This window comes from Mirounga leonina, unplaced genomic scaffold, assembly GCF_011800145.1.
Source record: "Mirounga leonina isolate KUSES-001 unplaced genomic scaffold, KU_Mleo_1.0 Mir_175, whole genome shotgun sequence".
NCBI lineage: Eukaryota > Metazoa > Chordata > Mammalia > Carnivora > Phocidae > Mirounga > Mirounga leonina.
Window position 1 is genome coordinate 29,745,143 of NW_023270453.1, and position 22,417 is coordinate 29,767,559.

Consider the following 22,417-nt stretch of genomic DNA (forward strand, 5'->3'; position numbering starts at 1 on the left):
TTATTTGAAAGAAAGACACAGCGAGAGAGGTAACACAAGCAGGGGGAGTGGGAGAGGGAGAAACAGGCTTCCTGCGGAGCAGGGAGCCCGATGCGGGGCTCGATCCCAGGATCCCGGGACCATGACCAGAGCCGAAGGCAGACGCCCAACAACTGAGCCACCCAGGCGCCCCAATACCCTCGTTTTTAAATAAATGTTTGCTATTACATTTTATTGCCTTTTTTTTTTGAGAGCGCGCACACAGGGTGGCGGGGTGGGGGGGCACAGGGACAGAATCTCAAGCAGACTCCCTGCTAAGCGTGGAGCCCAACACGGAGCTGCATCCCATGACTCTGAGATCAAGACCTGAGCCGAAACCCAGAGTAGGGCACTCAATCGAATGAGCCACGCAGGCACCCGTTCTCTTATACCATTTTAACCTTAAATCTTCCTGAGGATCTTTTAACTAAATGTCTTAATACAATCTTGCCTCTTCGCCCTGAACATGGAGGAGTCCTCTATACAGTAACCGAAAATCCTTTGAGGGCAGAAGCCGTGTTTGAGATCATTTTATGTCCCCAATAGCACCTGGCATTTAAGTTTCTTGGCCAATATTTGTTGCGTCGAGCCTTGAAATTGGGTCTGTATTGTAGAAAAGTATAGACTTGTACGAGACCCACATGGACACTGTTCCAGAGTAAAACCTGGAAGTTAATGCATTCGAATAAATCCCCTACCCACCCAATTTTTTTCGGCTGTGGTTTCCTAAAATGCAGAGAAATTCCCATCGTCGGAAGGTTCTGCTTAGTTGGGTCCCAGTTAAGTGATGTCCTTAACTTGTAATGGAAAGTACCATTACCATGGCCACTATCATTACCCAGACAAAGCCCGAAGTAGAAGAGGTTGCCAATGGCACTCTAAAGTACTGCTTTCATCCCGTTTGATGCAGGCCGTCCTCTGGGCCACCTGCCAAACCCTCCTTCAGTCCACCTCTGGAGTTTGCCCAGCCTGTGGCCCCTGTCAACACTCAAGTGCTCTCAGACCAGTTTCCTGGTTTTGAGAGTTGTGAAGGCCATGGCTTATACCTGTCCACCCTTCCCTGCCACGGGGTCCTCCAGCCCCCAGGGCTCTGTCACCTCCGCGGCCACAGAACACACATGCGCACCGACAGTCACCTCCACCTCCCGAAGCCACTGGCTTCCAACTCCACCCTCCCAGGCACCCAGGAGAGGTAACCAAGCCAGAGGTGCCAGACTGCCAGCGTTCAAGTCCTGGTGCCAACCTCAGAGTAGCTCTGCGGCCCGCCCTCAGCCATACAACCCGCGGACACCTCAGTCTCCACTTCTGTAAAATGGGAATGCTGACAGTGGCCACTTCCTCGCTATTAAAAGATCAAGTGGAAAAAAAAAAAAAAAGATCAAGTGAAGGTGGCACATAGAAAGTGCCTGAAACCCAGACCATGCTCAGGGACCATGACAAGCTTACCTCAGCCCTCAGTCACTCGAAACTGATCCACCTCCAAGGAGCCCAACTGCGAAATTCCCCACTTGACCACAACTTTCTCACTAGCCAGGGGCAGACCTTCACCTCTGCAGGGATCCCCATGTCTCCTGACTTCTCCATATTCCCCCGTCCCTCCACTTCACCGAAGAGCCTTTCCCTTTCCTCAGCTTTAACAGTGCTTTCCACTCACCAGGTAGGAAGGAGCCTGCTACTGGAGGTGAGCAGGAGGAGGGGAGGACAGACTGAACGGGAGAGGAGATTACTTCAAGGGTGGTCAAGGTGGGGAGAGTCTGGCTGGGCTTCGGTTTAAGTTTAAATCCATTTTCACAGTCCTGGGCCCCACAACTGCAGTCTTCCTCCTTGGAGAAAACTCAGAAGGTTCTCAGCTTGGAATGCGCATGAAAGCCAACTGAGGAAACTTTAGGAGGTGCACAAGGCCACCCCTCCCAGGGCATGTGGGGTCAGACCTGGAGTGCGGCCCAAAGCTGGATTTTGCAAAGAAAAAGCCCTGCTCTACACTGGATTCATAAACTCTGGCCCCGGAGCCCAATCTGGCCCACTTCCTGTTTCTGTAAGTAAAGTTTTATTGGAACATAGCCATACTTATTCATCCGGTAGCCTGCAGTCGAAAATATTTACCCAGAAATTGTGCCAACCTTTCTGCTCCAGACCAGCATGAACAATGAGGAAATTAGGTGCTGTTCAAAACAAACCAAAATAAAGCATACTGCTATTAATGGCCCCAACCCCCCCCCCCCCCAAAAAAATCTGCTTTCAAAAGCAGGGTGGAAGCTAGCTGACTGGCAGAACTAAGGGATGGTGCTAGAGGTCAGAGGAGTGTCTGCGGGTGGTTGAGAGGACACCACCTGAGATGGTATGTAAACAGAGGTGCTGGACACACTCCATATCTTGATCTCGTGTATATACACACGTACAAAAGTTCAAAGCATCCATTAAGATGAACGCACTTTATGTACGTTACACCTTTAAAAAGCTTGATGGAAGGGCGCCTGGGTGGCTCAGTCGTTGGGCGTCTGCCTTCGGCTCAGGTCCTGATCCCAGGGTCCTGGGATCGAGTCCCACATCGGGCTCCCTGCTCGGCGGGAAGCCTGCTTCTCCCTCTCCCACTCCCCCTGCTTGTGTTCCTGCTCTCATTATCTCTCTCTCTCTGTCAAATAAATATATAAATCTTTAAAAAAAAAAAAGTTTTGATTAAAGCCACTGACCAAAGAGAAATCTTTGCAAATCACGCTAAAAATTCTCTATGTGATACAATTCAGCAATCACACTACTCAGAATTTTCCCAAAGGAGTTGAAAACTTAGGTCCACGCCTGCCAGCAGGACACAGATATTTATAGCAACTCTATGTATGCATCATTGCCCCAAATTGGGAGCAACCAAGATATCCTTAACAGATGAATGGATAAAATGGATAAACTTCCACACACAGTGGCACTTTAGCACTACAAAGAAATGAGCTCTCAAGCCACGAAAAGACAAGGAGGAACCTTAAATGCTTATTACAAAATGAAAGAAGCCAGTCTGAAAAGGCTGCTTGCTGTAGGACCCCAACCCTAGGACATTCTGGAAAAGACTAAACAAGGGACACAGTAAAAAAAAAAAAAAATGGTTTCCAGAGGTTAGTGGGGGAGGTGGGTATGAATACGAAGAGCACGGGACTTTCAGGGTAGTGAAACTACTCCGTTTGACACAGTAATGGTGGATCGATGTCATTACGCATTTGTCATAGCCGAGACAATGCACAGGGATGAAGCTTCGTGTAAAGGGTGAACATGTAGGCAACATGCTGTGTTGATTCATCATTTGTAGTAAATATGACACTAATTAATGTAAGATGTTAATAGGGGGAACTTCTGGGTGGGGGGCGGGACTTATGGGAACTCTACTTTTTGCTCAGTTTTCCTGTAAACCTAAAAGTACTCTCAAAAATGGACACAGGCGGTGGTTGGGAGGTGGGGGGCTGTGTCTAAACAGATTAAATAGAGTAAAATCAGGGGAGAACCATGCCCCATAGTCATACATATCCCCTTTTCCCATAAACTTCTCGGGCAGGTCTGACCTGAGGGGAAAAGGTTGGTTTAATCCTAAATTCAGCAGGAATTGAACAGTATCTTAAAAAGCTGTCCTTCATTTCACTATTTAAGTTACTTTGAAAACCGTACTCTGGTTTTTAAACAGTCTCCAGGGCACCTGGGTGGCTCAGTCGTTAAGTGTCTGCCTTCAGCTCAGGTCATGACCCCAGGGTCCTGGGATCGAGTCCCACGTCGGGCTCCCTGCTCTGCGGGAAGCCTGCTTCTCCCTCTCCCACTCCCCCTGCTTGTGTTCCCTCTCTCGCTGTGTCTCTCTCTGTCAAATAAATGAATAAATCTAAAATATTAAAAACTTAAAAAATAAAGACAGTCTCCAGCTTGAGTTCCTCAGCAAACAGCCTATTTTAAGTTCTCTTCCTTTAAAACCTCATCCTTCTGGGGCTCCTGGGTGTCTCAGTCAGTTAAGCGTCTGCCTTCGGCTCAGGTCATGATCCCAGGGTTCTGGGATCTGCTTCTCCCTCACCCTCTGCCTGCCTGCCTAGTTGTGCTTGCACGCTGTCAATTAAATAAAATCTTTAATAAATAAATAAATAAATACTCCTCCTTCAGACACTCTGGAAAGCTCTGCTTTTCGCTGGGACTCAGGTTGAGGAAAGACTGTATCTTTCCTCCTTGGCTTATACTGCCACTAAAAAACCCCAGGTTGCCTGAGATGATGCCTAGGATTTGCTTCACAACAGGCTGGGGGCTGGAGCTGCCTGAGGGTGTGAAGAACTGGCAATGTGTGGATCATGATGGAGGCTCATTGTTCCCTGTACTTTTATGTAAATCTGCATTAAAAAGTAGAAGAACAAAGAAATCAGAGGCAGCCTGCACTATGCATGGAGGCAAGACACCTTTTAGAATAAACCAAGCCCATGAGCTGATAGTCAGGGGGCTATCTGTGGCCAACATAAAAATCCAGACCTAAAAATCCCCAACTGAGTAATTGACCATCACAGTGGGATCATGAGGAAAATTCCAGAAAGCGGGTCCTTTCTTCTGGGCTTACCAGTCTCTCTGAAAAAAAAAAAAAAGCAAGGGGCACCCCTCCCTGGAACATAAATGCCCAGCTAGCCCCCACCTGGACAGAGGGGGCAGCGAGAGCTAGAGCGCCTAGGTCAACATTCGAACACCGTCCTTGCCCATGCTGGGTACATGGCCCATTCAGAGCCTTGCTTTACTCATCTATAAAATGGGAGGACAACGTCAACCCCAGATGCCGGAGGTTCCTGGAGAGGAAATACCTCGGACACCAGACCAGAGGGGGCCTCAGGGAGCTGTGGCTAATCACTCTGCTTATAGTTTCTCATTCATGGTCACGATTTTTGAGAGGGAAAGAAAGTGGAAAAAAAAAAAAAAGCCTTGACCAGTGGTGCTATTTTTGAACATCCCGTCTCAGAGGTTTTTCCCCCCTGCTGTTAAAAATGAATAGGGTGCTGCTATTTATTTCTTCAGCCCCGACGCCCACTTAGATTCAGGTGACTCTTGAGCTCAGGGCAGCATGTCACCATGAAGACATGGAGGAAGGGGACACCCACGCACGAGGGGGAGAGAGCAAAGACGCCACCCGTCCATCCCTCAGCCACTCCCCTCGACCGCTGGGACTTCGTTAGAAAGGCGAGGTCGGGGGAATTCCCCCCCTCCCGACCTCCTGAGTCCGAATCTGCATTTTAATAAGACCACAGGGGACTCATGTGCTCCTCACGATCAAGGGGCCCTCCTCTATCCCATCTTCAAGATTAAACTCCGTTCCAGGAGCCAAGCAGAGACAGGCTGGAGGAACCCACACCTATACAAGCAGGGACCCCTGTGTGCCTCGCTGAAACCCCGTGGGCTGCCTCCGATTCTGCATCTGGGCAGAATCAGATTCTTCTCTTCTAGAATACCCCCGAGGCAGCGTGAGCACCACTGTCCTTCAGACTCTGGCTTCTCGCTCCAAATGACAGCATGCCCCCTCCAGCCCCGGCCTCCCAGCCCAGGACAGGCAGTTTGCAGACAGCTGGGATGTCTGAGCAGATGCGGATGGCTATGTCCTCACAGCTTTGATTCAAAGGTCAGCACAACAGAGGTCTGAGTGTGGAAGCAAAAAACAAAACAAAACAAAAAAAAACACCAGACTTCCCTCTGGTCACCAGGGTTTTAACTCTTGTTTCTGTTCTTTATTTCTTCTTAAAGAGACATCCCAATTCAGAGATTGGACAGGCTTAGCGAGCAAATTAAAGTGAAGCCCCTGGGGACGAGTCAGTGGGCCAAGACTGGGCCCTGTGCAGGGGGGATCCTCCTCTCTCTCCTAGGGACACCCAGGCGGACTCCCCCCTACACGACTCAGTTTTCAAAACACCTGTAAACCAAGGAACTGAAAACCTGTCTTCAAAAACGTGTCCACGCGTGTTCATAATAGCATGGACAATCGCCAAAAGGTGGACACACATGTCCATCGCCAGATGAATGGACAAAGTGGGACCTATCCCTACAGTGGGACGTGATTCGGCCACAGAAGGGAATGAAGCAGGGGCCACCACGCGGCCAAGTCCAGAACACAGCAGCCAACCTACCTAATGCTGCCAAACTGTCCACTTGAAAACGGTAAAAAATGGTAAATTTTAGATTATGCTTATTTAACCACAATAAAAAAAAAATAGGAAAAAAAAGGGAGCAACATGGAGGAACCTGGAAAACAGGACCATGAGTAAAAGCAGCCAGGTCACGTCCTGGAGGATTCCATTCAGAGCAAACACCCAGAACAGGCCAATCTGGGGGGCCGGCCGGCCCCTGAGAGGCTGTCGGGGGCCGGGGGGCACAGTGAGGGGGATGAGTGTTTAGTGGGTACAGGTTTCCTTTTGGGGCAACGGAAAGGTTCTGGAGCCAAACAATAGGGACGGTTGCACACACGTCCTGAATTTGTTCACTTTAAAGGGTGAAAATGGTCAGTTTCACATGATGTGTATTTTACCTCATTTTAAAAACAAGAAAAAAACCGGGAGGCATGAGAGGCACCAGCTTCGGGAGCTCTCCTGCAGAAAGACGACGGGGCAGGGAAGCAGTGAGCAGCGGGCCGCAGTTAGGACACAGACATCAGCTGCCTGGATGCAGATCCCAGATCCACCACTGAAGACCTGTGTGACCCAGAGTGGGTGACTCAACCTCTCTGTGTGAGTGCCAGTGTCCTCGCCTATGAAACAGGACGAGGAGACTCAGGGCTGCCAGGGGGTTCCAGTCAATCATAGTTGGCGTGAGTCATGTGTGTCCACCACTAGCCTCGCCAAATGCACCCGCAGAGTTTCAGGGAAGATCCCATGAGAATAATAATGCGCCTATGGGGTTACGGTACTGCCTGGTGGGCAGCGGGGGTTCCGTAAGTGCCAGCCGTGATTGGAAACCGCACATTTGCACCGGGGAGTAGTCTTTCCACCACCTTCCTTTGTAGAAGGCAGGCTCCTCCATATACAGATCACCTGGGTCTCTCATTGAATCAGGATTCTGACTCCGGAGGGCTGGAGTGGGGCCCCAGGGCCTGCATTTCAACGAGCACCCAGGTGATGCTGGTGTTGCTAGTCCTAGAACACCCCTGGGGTAGCAGGAACAGAGTCACCTGCTGCACCCCATTTCCCAGGGCGGCCAAAAGGAAGCACCACAAGCAGGGCGGCTTAAAACAGAAATTGCTCTCTGTTCCTCAGCCTGGAGGCCAGAAATCCAAAATCACAGTGTGGGCAGGGCGGGTTTCCGCCGAGGGCTGTGAGGGAGCATCCATCCCGTGCCTCTCTCTGCCCTCCTGACGGCAGCTGGTGCCCTCTGCGTTCCTTGGCTTGTGGCTCCTCACCCCAATCTCTGCCCCCCAGTGTCACACGGCATTCTCCACGTGTCTGTCTTCACAAGGCTGGCTTTCTAGAAGGACACCAGTCCCACCGTATGAGCAGCCCACCCTGCTCCAGCGTGACCTCATCTTAACTAATTACATCTGCAAAGACCTCGCTGCCAAATAAGGTCACCTTTCGGGGTACTGGAGGTTAGAATGTCCACGTATCTTTTTTGGAGAGGAGACAAGTCAACCCACAACACCTACCTTGGGACAAACGAGCCCACATAAGGCAGGTAGGAAGGAGACAGCGAGACATCTTGCTGAGAAGGATGTGGAAGCCCGGTGAAGGGAACAGCCCCGGGGAGCAGGGCGGGCAGGGGAACAAAGTGGCATTCACGCAGGTCACGGTAGCGGGAATCAGACCCCGCCTCCCCTCTCCATGCTGGAGGAAGGGTAGCCTTTTCTGGTTTTCGTGAAGGTGCTCTAAGGGCTAGCAGCTGTTCTAAGCAGCCGACTAAGCACCAGAGCCCAAGTCCTTAACCTCAGCCCGGAGCCTCCAGGCTGCCACACCTGTGGGCTGCCCGCCCCCCCCCCCCCCCCCCAGTGAGCCACAGATCAACAGAAAGGGACACGTACTTGCTAACAACGGTGACTGCCCCCCCCCAACCAAAATACGTCCACTAGGAGATGGCAGTCCGGGCCCACCTGACACACTTCCGAGCCACAGAGCCTGGTGGCTGAGGCAGGACACACAGCCAGACTGTGGCCTCTGGATGCCACGCGGTAGATCCCAAGCACAGATGGAGAAATCCACAGGATGAGGCTGGGACGTCCGAGCACTGCAGGTAGCAGGGAAGCTGTCGGAGACCCTGAGAGTCGGGGCAAACGGCGCAGGGGCCAACTGGAAGAGGCTCCCACGGGCCAACGGTGGGACAGTCTGAGTAACAGGACAATACGCCTTAATCCGTGCGTCATCGGACACTTACAAGCAGCCCTCCGCGCTCACCTATGGGAGATGCAAGATGACGGACTCCTATCTAGAACACAGGAGAGTGAAGGGCAAGAATCCAACAGGCATCGTGCCTTTTCTCTATAAAATATGCCTGGCAGTGACAACAACACTAACGGGGGGCGGGGGGCGGAGGAAGCTTCTAGATCGCTTCGGCTCACTCATGAGCACGGAATGACAGAACTGGAAAGCGGCCAGGCTGCAACCCCAAAAGGACTCAGGGATGGAGGCCGCTGAGGACCACCAGGTATTAGGAGCCCCTGGTGGAAGGACGCCCCCCACCCCTTGAAGCTGGGGCCCAAACAGCCACACCTGAATCACACACACACACACACACACAAACACAGTTGATAGCTGCTGGCTCCAACTACTAATTTGCAAGAAGTATAGGGGCTGAAGGAAAATACTGAAGGGCACTACAAAATCCAGACCGGAGGAAGCTCTACAGAACATCCGCGTGATCACAAAAGGGAAGAAAAGACAGAAGGAGACTGGGGAGCCTATGGGTTAAAGACCTAAGAAATCCAGCAACCAACTGTAACATGTGCATGTTACTTAACAGCAAGTTCCAACAAATAATACATAAATAAAAGGATGAGGATGTCCAAGAAACTTTGGACACTGGCTAGATATTTTACAGTATTTGGAACTATTCCTTATTTTCAAGTGAGAAAATGCTATTATGGTTTTGTTTTTAAAACTTAGTTCTTGGGGCGCCTGGGTGGCTCAGTCGGTTAAGGATCTGACCCTTGATTTCGGCTCAGGTCATGATCTCAGGGTCGTGGGATCGAGCCCTACGTCGGGCTCTGCACTGGGTGTGGAACCTACTTGGGATTGTCCCTCTCCCTCTGCCCCTCTGCCTACCTCACCCCCTCCCTAAAAAAAATAAAAATACAACTGAGTTCTTTTCAAGAGAACATATCAGACTATGTTTGAAGTGGTGTGATGTCTGGGGGTTTGCTTCAAAATAATCAGAGTATAAATGAAAGAAGATCGGTCATGAGTCCAGCATTTCTGAAGCTGTGTGATGGATACATGGGGTTCATTATTTTAATCTATTTGGCATATGTTTGGAACTCTCTACAATAATTTGTTTAAGTAGTCAAGGAAGCAGATTACTGCCTTGTGAGTTTCAGTTCTGCTATTTACTGTGCGACCTTAGACAAGTGACTTAACCTTCTTGGTCCAGTTTCCTCACCTGCAAAATGGGCATAATCACATCTACCTAATAGCAGGGCCTGGAGTACAGGGGGAACTCTGTAGACGTTCATGCATTTGTTCCTTCCTTGGGCGGGGCTCTGTAAGTAGCCAGCCTCTGAGGTGCTCTCCAATCACCCCAACCTCCTGGTGTGCACACCCTTGTACAGTCATCTCCCACGGTGAACCAGGGCTGGTCTGCATGACTGATAGAATGCACTAGGTGTGACCATCTATCACTTGAGATTGGGTTATAAGACACTTTGGCTTTCCATCTTAGTCACTTTCTCTTGCTCTCTCCCTCACTCTCCCTGAGGGAAGCCAGCCATCATGTTGGGAGCAGTGCTATGGAGAGGACCACATGGCAAGGAGCTGAGACCTCCAACCAACAGCCATGTGAGGGCACCATCTTGGAAGTGGTTCCTCCTGCCCCAGTTGAGCCTTCAGATGACCTCAGCCTTGGCCGATCACTTGACTACAGCCTCATGAGACCCAGAACCAGAACCACCCAGCTAAGTAGAACTTCTGTGACATTTTAAAACATATTTGTGCTTTCTGCCAACAAAAGGATGTGTCAGATCCAGTCTCAGTGGTGTCCACATCCAGATTTGGACCTGGCTCTTCGCTAAGGAATGCCGGGTTCTTTGAATGGCGAGAACCAAAGACCAAAATCTAGGAGCTGAGGTACAACTACGACGTGGTAGAGGACCAAAAAAGTGCCACTTCTAGGCCACCTTTACTAGTGACAGAGCTTGAAAAAAAAGTCTTTTTATAAGACATTTTTTCTGCCTAAAATCAACCTGGATTGAACCATGAGTAATATGAGACAGACCCAAAGAGCTGGTCTATGCTCTTCAAAAATATCTATGTCATGAAAGATAAAGAAAGGCTGGAAATATTCTACAATAACTAAATGCAGTGGGCAATCCTGGGTTGGTACACATACACTCCTACACACACAGCAAACTGCCTATAGCAGGTGAACCAAGGTAAAGCTATGTGCTAGTCCTTCGGACTATTCTTGCTGTTTTCTGGTAAGTTTGAATTTATTTCAAAGTAAAAGGTTTTTTTAAGTCCTTTTAAGGATACTGATTCAGGATAATATTATTTTCTAACAACATACTTTGTTGCTGTGCTTTATGATTTTTTCATCTGGGGCTCCATAACCATCGCATCGAAAGCAGTAAGTTGTCATTGCTGCGCATGTGTATTTATTATTTGCAGGTCGCTGTTCACTTCGGACTAAAACTGGAACGATACTGTTTGCAGGTCAACTGGGTACCCAAAACAACAATTAATGCTAAAATTAAAATTGTAATTCAAATTGTCCAAGGACATAGAATTAAACCTGCCATCCACATATAAATGTTTTAAGCTGATTTTCAAAATTGTTTAGGGGTGCCTGGCTGGCTTGATCAGTGGCGCATGTGACTCAATCTCGAGGTTGTGAGTTCAAGCCCCACATTGGGTAGAGAGATTACTTTAAAAAATCTTAAAAACTTGGGGTGCCTGCGTGGCTCAGTCGTTAAGCATCTGCCTTCGGCTCAGGTCATGATCCCAGGGTCCTGGGATCGAGCCCCGCATCGGGCTCCCTGCTCGGCGGGAAGCCTGCTTCTCCCTCTCCCACTCCCCCTGCTTGTGTTCCCTCTCTCGCTGTGTCTCTCTCTGTCAATAAATAAATAAAATCTTAAAAAAATATATAAAGGGGTGACTTTTGTGGTATGTGATATCTCTGTCAAAAAAATAAAGAATTGTAAAAACTATGTGAAGATCTAAAGGACAAATCTGTCAGCAGAGAGCTCAGCATATACAAAGGCCAGGGGATGAGCAGGAACGGGGGAGCTCAGGGTAAGTGGCCTCAGATGTCCACACAGTGTGAGCCCCGACACTAGGCTATGGGGAATGAGCCCCTCAATCACCAGGTGGCCTCAGAAAGTTTGGGGAGAAAACCACGCCATCAGAGAGGAATTCCAACTCAAGGCCTCTCGCTCCCCAGGCAAGTGGAAGAAATTCTGTTGTAGGATCAGTGTTCACTCCCCGCTGTCCTCAAGGGGTGGGGACAGGGGGCCGCCAGTGCAGGTGCTCATGGGCTGAGCTGGGCGGGGGTGGTCAGTCCACTGGCTGGGTGAGGGCTGGGCTCACCCACAAGGGCCAGGTCCAAAGCTCAGCTCGCCCCTCCAACGCTCATGGCTTTCCTGAAGAAGCCAGCTATCAGTTTCTTGTTTTAAATTATTTTATTGCATATTACTAAGTGACAGAAGCCAGTCTCAAAAAGCCACATACCACGATTCCAGCTACACAACATTCTGGAAAAAGCAAAACTATAAAGACAGGAAAAAGATCCGTGGCTGCCAGGGCTTGGGGGAGGGAGGGAGGAACAGGAAGAGCACAGAGGATTTTTAGGGCAATGAAGCCAGTCTTTGTGATACCTTAAGGAGAATGTACCACACAAGAGCAAAGTCTAAGGTAAACTGCGGATTTTGGGTGATGACGTATCCACGTAGGTTCATCAACTATAGTAAATGTTGTATCGGGGCAGGGGGGCGTGGTGATATGGGGGAGGCCGTGGCAGGGGCAGGAGGGCATGTACCTTCTCCTGGGTTTTGCTGTGAACCTCAAACTGCTTTTAAAAATAAAGTCTTTAAAAAATAAAAATACGGGCGCCTGGGTGGCTCAGATCGTTAAGCGTCTGCCTTCGGCTCAGGTCATGATCCCAGGGTCCTGGGATCGAGTCCCGCATCGCTCTCCCTGCTCCTTGGGAGCCTGCTTCTCCCTCTGCCTCTCTCTCTCTCTCTCTCTCTCTCTGTCTCTCATGAATAAATAAATAAAATCTTTAAAATAAATAAATAAATAAAAATACAACAACAATGTATTGAGGTGAAATTCATATCATATAAAAGTAACCATTTTAAAGGGAACATTTCAGTGGCATTTAGAAATTCACACTGTTGTTGCAAAACACTCCCATCATTCCACAGTAAAACCCCATCCCCATCAGGCACTTTTCCCTCATTCTGTCTTCCCTGCAGCCCCTGCTGATGACCCATCTGCCTTTTGTCTTCGGTTCACCTACTCTGAGCAAGTCAGGTTTCTGATGTGATCTGTCCCAATTTTTTTAAATTTAAACTCAAACTCATTTCAAATTCTTCCCTGGCCTACAAGGGTATGTCTGAGGCTTGGAATCAGCATCCTGATTCTCCCTTTGCTGTTCCTATTCTAGAGCATTTTAAAATCAGGGGAGACACACATCTGTACTGTAATGCAGGGAAAATGTGAGGACCTGTTACCACCACCTGTGGCCACGTCTGAGTCATCCTGAGAGCCGCTCGCTCCCATATTGAGTGAGGAGTGACTAAGTGGCACTGGGACACCCAGGGCTGAGCCCTTGTGTGAACAGGATTTCCTTAGGGCTGGGGAAGGGCCTGCCCCGGGGCCTGTCCCCTTGGGTTCTGACCCAAATTCACTGAGTTGATTTTTACTAAGAAAACGTCATGAGCATCACTCACCAGCATTTATGGCTAAGATTTTTATCAACACATACCCCCCCATGCCAAAGAAAGTGAACACACACAAACACACACACACACGAGCCAGTGGGAGCATTCCCTACTCATCCACAAATGGACAATCCAGAAAAATCTGCCAAGTCCCCAGATGCATCCCTGGCATTCAGCCAGCCCAGGCCACCAGCATCTTCTGCCTACACCCTGGCTCCACCGGCCCTAAAATACACCTCCCCCCTCCTGGCCTCTGCACCTGCTGTTTTCCTGCCAGAACTCTCTTGCTGTGCATCTTCCCATGCCTGGCTCCTCCTCCAAATTCGGGTCCAAATGCACCTCTTCCCAGAGGACACCTCTGAGCTCCCCCTCATCTAAAGGAGCCCCTCCCTTTCCCCCACATGCCCCTTCCTAGCACTTATCACTCTCTAAAGTTACTTTGTTTATAGATATTTACTTAGCTGGTCACTGTCTTCTATTAAAATGTCAGCTCCGTGCGGGCCAGGACCAGGCCTGGCTGGTTTCCTCTGTGTCCCCCAGAATGGTGTTCAGCACACAAAGGTTCTTGAAAATTTGTGTTGCTTAATTTTTTTTAAGATTTTATTTATTTATTTGAGAGAGAGAAAGTACGAGCCAGTGCATAAGTGGGGGGAGCGGCAAGCAGGGGCAGAGGCAGAGGGAGAAGCGGGCTCCCCGCCGAGCAGGGAGCCCGATGCAGGGCTCAATCCCAGGACCCCGGGATCATGACCTGAGCCGAAGGCAGAGGCTTAACCAACTGAGCCACCCAGGCACCCCGAAAATTTGTGTTTATTTAATGAATAAATGAAATGAGCACAAGAATAAGCCAGTGGTTCTCAAAGGGGAGGTGATTTTGCCCCTGCCCCCAGCAATATCTGGAGACATTTCTGGTTGTCGCCACGGGGGGATGGCTACTATTTAGGGGGGTAGTGGCCAGGACAGCTGCTCAAGATCCTACAGAGCACAGGACAGCCCTGGCAACAAGGAACCCAGATGGCCCAAATGTCAATAGCATCAACCCCAGAATGAATGAGTGTGAGTGAATTAAACACTCTGGGTCCACGTGGTCAGCCTGCCCTCCAATATCGAACATCAAGGAACCAGACCAACGTCCCCAGGTGCCTTCCCTGATTGTGCGGGTTACACTTCAGGAGAAATCTCCTCTTGGTGACTTTATTGGCGACAGTGCTTATGCAATTGATTTCAAGTTAATGAGAACTATAAGGGGAAGTTAAGCTGCTGTAGATGTAAGGAGTTAATTTCAAAATATGTAATTCCGTGCCCTAATCAAAGAGAACTGAAATTCATCTAGTTCCCTGATTCTGCGGGTTCTTTTCCTTGGTAATCATGGACCTTCCTCAAAATTAAACAATCAGCTCTTGGTGGGACCTGTTTATGTGTTGTATTTCTATATTTTTTAAATAGAGATTTAAGAGCGGGGAGAGGGGCAGCACGACCTCCCAAAGGTCAGCGGGGACAGGGGTCTGGGTGAGGGATCCTCACTTATTAAGGGGAACAGACTTCCTGGAATAACAACCAAGAAAAACCAAAATTCTTCTGAGTGTTGGAGCATGGGTGTGTGTGTATGTGTGTAGCAATTGGAACTGCACCTGTCCTGATTTCAGAGACTTGCAGGTGATCACCAAGGCTCTGTCTGTGGTCACCTGCCCACTTCTCCTTCCTTACCCCCCAATCCCACCAGCTTCCTTGGGCCAGTGTCAAACAGAGGTGTCGGGAACGCTCAGAGTCCCCTCAAATGCAAACTTATCTGTATCTGAACCCCAGACAGAGAGAGAGAGAGAGAAAATAATCTAATCAGTGTTCTCAATGGGGGCGATTTTCCCCTCGGGGACATCTGACCACGTCTGGAGACATTTTGGTTGTCACCCAGGGATGGCAGTACATTGTTACTGACACTAAAATCCTACAACACATGGGACAGCCCCCACAACAAAGAATTATCTGATCTAAAATATCCATTAGGGCTGAAGTTAAGAAAACCTACTCTTTGGGGCGCATGGGTGGCTTAGTCGGTTAAGCATCCAACTGTTGATCTCAGCTCAGGTCTTGACCTCAGGGTCATGGGTTCAAGCCCTGCATTGGGCTCCATGGAGACTACTTAAAAAAAAAAAAAAAAAGAAAAGAAAACCTGCTCTAAAAATTGGGAGCAATTCTGCACTCTGAGAGACACAGGGAAAAGGTAAAGTACTCCCCAGGGTAAGCATAAGATAGAAGCCTTAAAAATGCTATTCCCACGGCTCATCCCTTAGTGTCCCTCCCTGTGTGAACATCTAGCCCACTAGGCAGAAATTCAGACTCTAATTCAGACCCCTCCTGCAACCTCTTAGCCGTGTGACCTTGGGCAAGTCACTCGAGTCTCTCCATCAATTAACTGAATCTTCAAACCACTAAAAATCATAGTATCCACTTCACAGGTTTGCAATATGGATTAAATAGATCGTTGTAACTCTGACACTCAGAGAAACACCTGCCTATAGTATGTGCTGATGAAGTATTTGCTATTGCTATTAAGACTTTCCATTCACTCTAACTTCCCCTCAAAGGCAGCCAACAATTTCATCTGTGGCTCGTTTTGAGGAACCGCTTTGGGATCCAGCATGGGGAGATAAAGCGATCGTGGAGGACTTCTTGAGAGACAGAACATTATTCTGCTTGATGAGCGAGTCAGGGATTTGTGGGAGTAGTTTTGATTCTGTGTGATTTTTGCCTTAGGGCCTGGCCCCCACTCCCGTGTGACTCCCTGGGGGCATCTGGGACCAAGGGACAGAGTGCTTCTCAATTCACGACCCTGGGCTGGATGAAGACAAACCATGCAACACGGCCCAAGGCCCACCAACCAGCCCAGTCTGACAATTAAGCCCAAAATCAGATCTAAGAACTCTGTCCGGGGCAGGAGGAAACCATCCTACTTTGAGTGGGAACCCGCTGCACCCCATGAGCTTTGGGTCGAAATGAAATTTGTGAAGACAGTACTTTGAAAGTATACACATAACTTTTAAGAGGAGAGAGTGTCCGGCTCCCATGTGACAGTCTCAACTGATATGTGACATCCTGTTCCGACTGAGGTCATGCCTCCGCCCATAGGAGCAAGACACAGAAGTCACACAGAAGGCAGACAATAGGTACCATTTATGAAGCCCATACAAGGTCTCAGGGGTCCCACTCAGCTGGTTAGATACATTTGGCACCTCCTCTAGTCCTCTTTTTGCAACCTTACGATAGAGCTAACATCACCCCCATTTTACAGATGAGAAAATGGGGGGTTCAGAAGGTGCTCAGACTCGTTCAAGGTCATCGAGAGAATGGGGTTAACATCAGGCCTACCTGGGAATGACCTGGATCTCCCACAGCAGTGTGACATCTGCCCGCTCATAGTGTGGAACTGCCCTGGGTTGGAGGAACTGGACCTCAGTGAACAGAACCATAGAAAAGGTTGGCAGGACACAGAGGCCAAAGCTTCTAGGTGACTCACAGTGCTTTGGCTATTGCCCTAGTCCCCAACATGGCCCATGTAAATGGCAGAGCACAAGGAACCATGTGTGTGGATAGTGGCTGGATCTCCCGACAAGATGAAGACAGAGTGTCGCTGCCTTGCATCCTTCCATAGGATGGATGAATCAGTGTAGTTGTATCTGAAAGCCTATTGTGTTTTGTGGGGCTGTCTGCCAAGTTGAACCCTTAACCACAGTTACATGGCTAGAGAATGGTAAACCAAGATCCAAACCTCGGTCTGTTCAATCTCGAGTCTGGGCTCTTCCTACTCCCCGAAGCAGCTGGGAGCCCAGAGTACTCACTCAAAGTTGGTCTGCAGCACAGCATGGCGATAACATAGAGTTCATCCTATGGCTCAGCAACTTCCTCCTAGGGTTATGCCCAAGAGAACTGAAAACATACGCTCATAGAAAAATTCGTACACGGATGTTTAAGGCAACGCTTCTCATAAGAACCAAAAAGCAGAAATAATGCAAGTGTTCATCAACTTACAAATGGATAAACAAACTGTGCTCTAGCCATATGATGAAATACTATTGAGCCATAAAAAGGAATGAAGAAATGTCAAAACATAGACAAACCTAGAAAACATGGTGCTCAGTGAATGAAGCCAGACAAAGGGCCACACGCTGTGTGATTCCATCTCTATAAAATGTCCAGAGCAGACAAATTCGTCAGGACAGAGAGTAGATCAGTGGTTGCCAGGGGGTTGGGGGACAGGGATGTGGGAAGAGGGACTGCTGAATGGGCACAGTGTTTCCATCTGGGGTGATGAAAAAATTCTGGAACTAGACAGTGGTCATGGTTGCACAACCCTGTTAAGATACTAAAAACCACACTGAGCTGCATTCTTGGAAAGGGTGGTTTATGATATGTGAGCTATATTCCAATTTAAAAGGTGCACAACATAATATGGCACCAAAAGCAACAATAACTAAAGTATAAATAGACAAACAGAACTATGTCAAACTAAAACACTTTCACGTATCAAAGGATACAATCAGTAGAGGAAAGGTAACCTACGGAATAGGAGAGAATATCTGCAAATCGTATATCTTGTAAGGGGTTAATATGCAGCATATATAAAGAAGTCCTACAACTCAACAGCAAAAAATCCAATAACCCGAATGAAAAAATGGGCAAAGGACATGGATGGACATTTCTCAAAAGAAGACATACAAGTGGCCAACAAGCTCACGAGAAGATGCTCACCGCCAACAATCATCAGAACGTCAATAGACACTACAATGAGATACCGCCTCATATCCATCAGGATGCCTCATGTGAGAAAACACGGAATAAGTGCTGGTGGGGATGTGGAGAAATTAAAGCCCTGCACATCACTGGAAGAACTACAAAATGGTACAAGTGTTACAGAAAATGGAATGGAAATTCCTCAAAAAATTAAAAACAGCATTTCCATAGGACCCTGCAATTCCATGTCTGGGTATGCGTTGAAAGCAAGGTCTTGAAGATATATTTGCACATCCATGTTCCTTGCAGTACTATTCACAAGAGCTAAAAGATGGAGGCAAGCCAGTGTCCTCCGACAGAGGAACAGAAGGACACAATGTGGTATATCCATACGATGGAATACTATGCAGCCTTCAAAAAGGAAGGAAAGGGCACCTGGTGGCTCAGATGGTTAAGTGTCTGCCTTCGGCTCAGGTCATGATCCCAGGGTCCTGGGATCGAGTCCCTCATCAGGCTCCCTGCGCAGGGAGCCTGCTTCTCCCTCTGCTTCTCTCTCTCTCTCTCTCTCATGAATAAATAAATAAAATCTTAAAAAAATAAAAAATAAAATAAAAAAATAAAAAGGAAGGAAATTCTGGCACCTGCTAAAATATGGATGTACCTCAAGGACATTAGGTGAACTGAAATAAGCCAGGCACAAAATCATATGATTCCACTTCCATGAAGTATCTAAAGTTCACAGGGACAGAAAGAAGAATGATGGTTGCCAGGGGCTGGGGAGGGGGAAATGGAGAGTTGTTTCATGGGTACAGAGTTTCAGATTTGCAAAATGAGAAAGTTCTGGAGATCTATTTGACAGCAACATGAATATATTCAATGCTACCAAACTGTATATTTAAGAGTGGGTACACTGGTAAATTTAAGGTTGTGTATATAAAAATAAAACAAAACAAAATAAAATAAAGAAACAAGAAACAGGAAAAGGTAGCCAGTGGGGAAAACACACACACAGCATAGCTAACAGTTCCTCTACCTGCCCAAGTGGGCTATAGGGTCACATCCTCCCCTGATCCTACCAGGTGCCCTGCCCTAAGTGCCACTACTATAACACTTGCACCTCTCTGACCTAGAGCTGGGGACAGGAAGGGGAGGACCAGCTCTGGTCTCTATCCCAGGGCTTAGCCCAGCACCTGGTACCAGCAGATGTTAGGTGAATATTTGCTGAACAAGTTAAAAACCACGTTGTGAGGTTAGGCTGGTACCATTATCCCCATTTTACAGACAGGCTAACGGAGGCTCAGCAAGGCCTCCACCTTTCCGAAAGGTGACCTTTCTAAAACCACAAAGCCAGCAGGTGGTAAAAGGAGAGGTGGCCCCGATATCCCAGACTCCTGTTAGATGGCCCTTCTATCATTCCATCTCCCTTCAGAGTCAACTTGGCACCCATTTCAACAGGAATTTCTAAATAATAATTCTCGCCCTATACTAGTGACTCTTACCTTTTTTGGATCATGGGCCCATTTGGCAATCCAAGAGAGTCCTCTTCCCAAAGCAACACACATATGAGACTTAGATAATGGTTTCCAGAGGGTTCCTGGACCCCCTGAAGCCCATCCATCGACCTCATTAAGAACCTCCTTTCCACCCTGCTCATCTGGGGGCTCATTTATCCTCAGGATTTTAGAGCCATCTCTATCCATATTCTTGAGCATCAGAGTCAAGGAAAGATGCTATTTTAAATTCACACTCCCGGGCCCATCTCCTGTGGATCTGGTTAAGGAGATGCAGGGCTGTGTCCGGAAATCTACAGGAGGTACACCGGGGGATTCTGGGATTGGTAGATCTGAGACACATGTGGGTCCAGGAGCTGCTGCCTCCCAGGCCTCTGAATGCTGTCCAGATGATCCCCTGACCTCCCAGCCTCTCTCCCCAGCTGCCCACAAAACCTGGCAAATAGACATCCCAGCACAACCCAACAGGGACTTCCTGAGCCCAACATCTGTGACCCCAGAAGTTCTCCTTTGCTGGGATCACTAGGCCAGAAACCTGGGCATTACCCTTGACTGTCCCTGTCCCCACCCCACATCTCAACCATCACCAAGGCCAGCAGATTCTATCCTCTATGTGCCTCTGGGCACCCCCACTTCCGTCTAGCACCCAGCCCTGCCGGCACCGTGGTCCAAGCTCCCAGCTTCTCCTCCTTGCTTCCATCTGCCTCCACCATCCATTCTCCGTCCTACAACTCTGATCCTGTCATTGCCCTGCACAAAGCTCTACAGTGGTGACCAAACTCTAGAACTGCACTATCCAATATGGTAGCTGCATGTGGCTATTTAATTTAATATCCGAACTTCTGCCCAAAGTTCACACTAGTCACGTATCAACTGCTCAAGAGCACATGTGGCTGGTGACTACCATATTGGATAGTGCAGATATATAGCACATTTCCATCCTCACAGAAAGTTCTAGTGGACAGCAGAGCTCTACAACTTCGCTTAGGAGCCCTTCAGGGTCTGGCCCCAGCCTTTGCTCAGACCACTCCCCAGCATCCCTGGTCTTGAGCCACCGTGAACCACTCTCAACTCCCTAAAGTCATGCTCTCACGTCTAACCCTTTGCACATCATACCCTTCCTGCCTTCCTTGCTTGGCTAACTCCTACCCATTCTTTGGGTCTCAGCTGTCACCTCTCCCCTAAGCAGGACAAGTACCCAAGGTTTTGCCAATCACAGCATTTAAAACACTGAGCCGAAACAGTCATGGGCATCCCTACACCCATTACCCCCATACCAACAATTTTCAGCTAGGAACAAGTTTGCAACCCCCCGTCCAGGGGACAACTGGTAGAGTCTGGATTCATTACTGGTGAGGTGCTCCTGGCATCTGGTGAGTAGAGGCCAGGAACATGCTAACATCCTACAATGCACAGGACAACCCCTGCAGCAAAGAATCATTTGGCCCCAAATGTCAGCAGTGTTGAGGTTGACCGTCCGTGCTCTAGGCTGGACAACTCCATAAAGGAAGGGGGTGGGTCCCGTATAGCGTGTATCCCCAGCCACCAGCCCAGAGTTGGGCATATAATGAGTCCAGATGTTCTGTAAGATTTTTCCCCAGGATTCCAGCTCTCTTACAGCGTCTTACAATGACAATCAGTCATTGGTCATTATGGCAGGCTGAATAACGGCCCCCCCAAATATCCAAGTCCTAATCCCTGGAACCTGTGAATGTCACTTTATGTGGCAAAAGGGACTTCTGCATATTCAATTAAGTAAAGGATCTTGAGACAGGGTGATTATCCCGGATTATCCTGACTGGCCCTAAATGCACTCACAAGCAACCCTAGCAGAGGAAGGCAGAGGGACATTGCCAGAGAAAAGGCAACATGAAGATGGGGCAGAGAGATTCGAAGATGCTACAACGCTGGCCTTGAAGATGGGGGAAGGGGTCCCAGGCGGCATCCACCAGAAGCTGGGAAAGGCAAGGGTCAGATCTTCCCCTACAGCCTCGAGCAGGGTCCAGGCCCAGTGAAACTGATTTTGGACTTCTGGCCTCCAGAATTGTGTGTTCTGTATGGACAGATGTTTCTGTGATTTATCCCGCATAACCGACCACCTGGACCTGCATGTACACAGGCTAAGGAACATTGTTCATGAGACTCGTGCTGCCTGAATGATCTCGGAAGCCTGGTTGTTTGAAATATACTATCTGGCCTCCAGGTCAGAACCGGCCCTTCTGGGGCGCCTGGGTGGCTCAGGTGGTTAAGCGTCTGCCTTCGGCTCAGGTCGTGATCCCAGGGTCCTGGGATCGAGTCCCACGTCAGGCTCCCTGCTCAGCGGGAGCCTGCTTCTCCCTCTCCTCCTGGCTTACACTCTCTCTCACTAGCTCTGTCACTATCTGTCTCTCTCAAATAAATAAATAAAATCTAAAAAAAAAAAAAAAAGAACCGGCCCTTCTGTTCTGGGCTCCAAGAGCTATGAATCTTGTCACACATCCCCTCCTGCTGCAGGCTGGGCTGGCCCCCTGGGATGGAATCCAGAATCCGGGAGGGGAGGCAGACACACATAGCCTAGGCTTCTTGAAAATATAGAAACATGATAACATGGAAATGCAGCTTGCTCCAAACTGCACGTAGGCGAACGAATGTTTAATTTCAAACCCTGTCATTTGCCCTATAAATACGGCCCTTATGGGGATGGTCGGCTGGAAGGCTCAAGAGAGGGGAGGACGCTCTGCCCAGGCCTCTCACCTGGGACTCCAGCCCGGCTGTCTCCACGGGACTTCGCCCAGCTGATGAGGCTGGATGCTGTTAAGTACCTGATTTGATGTAACTTTGCCTTATTCTCATTTATTGCCTACTATTACCTTCATCTATGTGTAGATTCCTTTCCTCTCCTGTCTCTATTAGGTTTCTATAATAACAATAAAGTTGTCTTTCCTTCTTGAAACCCAGACATGGCTGTTTCATGAATCTCTTGCTCAGAACTGTGAGAGAATAAATTTCTAGTGTTTCTAGGCTGAGTTTAGAGTCATGTTACAATGCTATGTTACAATACAACGTTACAATTTGTTACAAGCCCTAGGACACTCATACGGTCATATTCCAATCTGGGGTTTAT

The 22,417-nt window shown here is 48.6% G+C and overlaps 1 protein-coding gene across 2 annotated transcripts in view; it reads right to left on the minus strand.

The window, feature by feature from the left end:
* The window catches only part of TVP23A (trans-golgi network vesicle protein 23 homolog A), a 29,900-nt gene that overhangs the window by 6,007 nt on the left and 1,476 nt on the right, over positions 1–22,417 (minus strand). The window lies entirely within an intron of this gene.